This window comes from Eschrichtius robustus, chromosome 1 (assembly GCF_028021215.1).
Source record: "Eschrichtius robustus isolate mEscRob2 chromosome 1, mEscRob2.pri, whole genome shotgun sequence".
Taxonomy (NCBI): Eukaryota; Metazoa; Chordata; class Mammalia; order Artiodactyla; family Eschrichtiidae; genus Eschrichtius; species Eschrichtius robustus.
The window spans coordinates 169,105,922-169,109,623 of NC_090824.1; the positions used below are offsets into that span (position 1 = coordinate 169,105,922).

Below are 3,702 nucleotides of genomic sequence, written 5' to 3' on the forward strand. Positions count from 1 at the left end.
AAGGACCTCTGGGTTTTCAAACCAGTCAGAGGGGCTCTTCTTCCTGATGCCAGACCCCAGGGCTGGGATGCCGAATGTGGGGTGTGACCCCCTCGCTCCCCAGGAAGGGTTCCCAGCCTGTGATAGCCCCTCTTCTTCTTGGTTGCCCACCAGAGATACAGGTCCTGAAGAGATCACTTCTCCTCCTTCCAAGCAGATTCTGTGTGTCTCTTTCTTTATAGCCTTGGTTGTAGAAGATCTGTTCTGCAAATCTTCAGAGAGAGCTGCTCTATATGTAGCTGTAGTTTTTTTTTTTTTTTAATATTTATTTATTTATTTGGCTGCAGCGGGTCTTAGTTGTGGTGTGCGGGACCTTCGTTGTGGCATGCAGGGTCTTTAGTTGCGGCATGTGGGCTCTTTTAGTTGTGGCATGCATGCGGGATCTAGTTCCCTAACCAGGGTTCAAACCTGGGCCCTCTGCATAGGGAGCATAGAGTCTTAACCACTGGACCACCAGGGAAGTCCCTGTAGCTGTGGTTTTGATGTGTTCATGGGGGGAGGCAAGCTCAGGATCTTCCTACTCTGCCATCTTGATCCTGCCTCTAAAATATGTCTTAATGCTGGTCATTCTGGGTCAGTATTCTCAGGTACATGGTGGGCTCTTTCAATATGTAGCTTAAAGTTTCTTAAGTTAAAGTTTTTGTTATTTGTTCTTTCCCCTTGCTTTGGTTTTCTTCTTTATGAACTCATCAACGTGCTGGATCTTCTTTGCTTACCTTCAGTAGCTGTCACTTTCTCTAGACTTCTCTTTTACCTCTTTATTTATTTTTAGCTTTCAACACTTTCCCCCTCTTCATCTTCTATTTTTTTATGGCATTATCTGTTCTGTTTATTTGCTCTTGGGTTCCTTCTAGTTTAGTCTTAATCTCTGAAATAATTGTCTTCATTTCTGATGAAAACATCTCTAATTCTTTCCTGAGTTCTATCGTCTAATTTCTGAATATGTCTAATTTTGTGTCATGGTGTTATTTCATGTCTTTTCTTAATTTCCTTTAGTTCAATTTGGAAAAAAGATTACATTTTTATCTACTCTGTGAGCATATATTTTTGACATGCTTTCATTGTCTGGAGGAATGTTATTTTGCTCCTTGCTCTTTCTCTCTCTCTCTCTCTCTTTTTCTTACAATAGTCTCTTACAATGGTATTTGATGTTAGTGTTTTTCTGTTGATCTTTTTAGTGTGAAATTATTTTTCCTGAACTTTTGGAAGGAGACATGGTTCAGGACAGCTTTCCTATGTGCACAGAGCTTTCTCTTCTGTTATTTATGTGTAGTGCTACAAAAAAATATGACTTTCTGAGATTTCCTGAGCCCTGTTTCCCTTCCCCACTTGTACTTGGCCCTCCCCTCTCCTTCATCTCTGTAATCTCTGTCCTGCTAAATTTTGATGCCACTCCCATTGGTTTTCCTCACCATGGAAGGGAGCCCTCATTCCAATTCAGAGAGGTCACAGCACCTTGGCCCCCACTGTAGACTCTTTATCCCACTATTGCTGCAGACAAAGCCCATCCTGGTCTCCCCACCTGGCTTTCCTGCAAACGTCAGTCGTGGCTCTTCCGGGCTCTCCTGTTGTCAGGTTTCCTGGTCACCCCGCTACTTCCGTTTCTTTTGCAGATGTCAAGACCACACAGGTCTTGAGACTGTTAGTACTCGATTCCTACCTGCTTGTGTTTTCAGGATTGTAGGGAAACAGTGTCACCTAGTTTTGTTATAAATGTTGTCTGTGGGTTTGGGGTTTTATAGTTGCTATGTTATAACATAGTTATAACTATGTTATAGTTGCTATGTTTGTTTTAGGTGGGCATTCAGGGAGGTTTCAAAACCCTGCTGCTGACCACGCTTCCCTCCCCACGCTCTGCCTTGAGGCTTGCTTACTGCCTGTTCTCTTGGTACCATGCTGCCGATCACCTGACCCCTCGGAGCACATCTGTTCTTTTCTGTGGTTCTGCCAAGTTGCTAGTTCAGATCCAAACAAGCACCAGAAGGTGGATTTGGAAGGGAAGAGATGCTGTCTAATGGTTCCCGGCAGGAGAGCGTCCTGGGGGAGGCAGTATCCTGCATCATTCCCCTACTTCTATCACAGAGGAGTGTGGTTTGGGCAAAAAAGGGAGAAAGGGAAGCAGCATGTGACGGTATGAAGTGCTGTTCTGATCCAAGTGGCTGCTCTAGACACCACAGCAAAGAAGAGGCCGTATTGGACCTGGGGGCACAGGCCCTGGGGACCCATCCACCCTGGTTCTAGCTGACTCCACTGGATAAAAGAGTGGGTGGCCGTGTGGACACCCTGTCACCAGGCGGTGCTGTGGGGGCTTCCTTTCCACCCGCCTGCTCACTCACTTTCCCGGTCTACCTGATGGGTAGATTTCCCATGTGACCAAAAGGAAAAGACTAAACATGGCTAAAGATTGAAAGGACCAAAAGCTTACAAAATTCCAAGTGAGGGCAGGATGAGGAGCTCAGGTCTGAATCATCCTGTAGTTCCTGGAATGTTACCACTTGGGTGTCTCAGCCAGAGTTGGGGAGAACACAGCGCTTCCTCCCCTGGCCCATCTGGGGTGTGGTGACTGCCCAGGAAATGCCAGCATCTCTCAAGGGGGGTGAGATCAGAGGAAGCTCCTAGCGGCTTGCCTGGCTTTGTCAATTCTGAGTCTCAGAAACACAGCAACGCTTTTCACTGCTTGTTCAAGCTGAATTGTTTTTTCAGAGCAGGCAGCTTCACTTCCTGTTTCTTCCTATGTTTCCCTTTATGTGGCAGAATAATATTAAACCCTCCCCATTATTCTGTAAAACGCAAATAATACAACACACACTACACAGCCTGGCATAAAACAACCAGAAACGCATGCGCCGATGGTTTTGAAAGCGATACACAGATACATGTATTTTCCGATCTCCATTATGATGACGGCTACTACTATGTTTAAAGGAACATTTTGGGAACACGCTTTACTTTTTCTGTGTCATAAAGTCCAGGACTCCATCTTGTCACGTTTAGAGGAGCCTGCAAAATCATCCTAATGTCTTATGGTTCTAAGTCGTCAGGAAGGCTGCTTTCAGAAAACTTCATACGATACAGGGGCTCAGGGGGGTGGCGCCCCGCCCTCAGTGGGGAAATGCTGAGAACAGGTCTGAGATATAGTAACTCAAGTATTGGCTGTTGAGGGAGTTAAAAAAGAGGGGCTTGGAAAGCGTGTGGGATCAGAGGTCCTGCTTCTGGGAGAGCAGAATGTTCCCTGGAGGCCTGGTGTGAAAGGGAGGAGGGATTAGCTGGAGGAAGGATCTCAGTGAAAGGACAGAGCATCACAGGGTAAGAATGAGAGAGACCAGAGAAGGGGGGAGGGGTGGAGGAGGAACATATCTATTACTTAGTGAAGAAGCTAGACTTCAGAGCAGAATCGGAAGAGGGCAGGGCTGAGCTAGGACCCTAAGCAAGCCACACAAATCCCACCCTATGTACTGCACCCCCTGCCCCAATCTCCTGCTGTTGCTGGTCCAGGCAAACCAGAGAGTCTAACTGAAATAAATATAAATTCAAGCCAACCTAGAATCCATACAAGGTAAGAAAAATAGGAGTCACAAAATATGCAGGCCTATGAAAACAGTCAAGAAATAAAGGGCCACAAGTGAAATATAATTAACAAGCCGTTGCAATTGTGAAAAAAAC

General features: G+C 45.8%; 1 non-coding gene across 1 annotated transcript; it reads right to left on the reverse strand.

Moving 5' to 3' along the window:
- Nucleotides 1–426: 426 nt before the first annotated feature.
- TRNAR-CCU (transfer RNA arginine (anticodon CCU)) lies at nucleotides 427–499 on the reverse strand. The gene has a single exon. It is a non-coding gene; the product is annotated as a tRNA-Arg (tRNA).
- Between the last annotated feature and the right edge of the window lie 3,203 nt (nucleotides 500–3,702).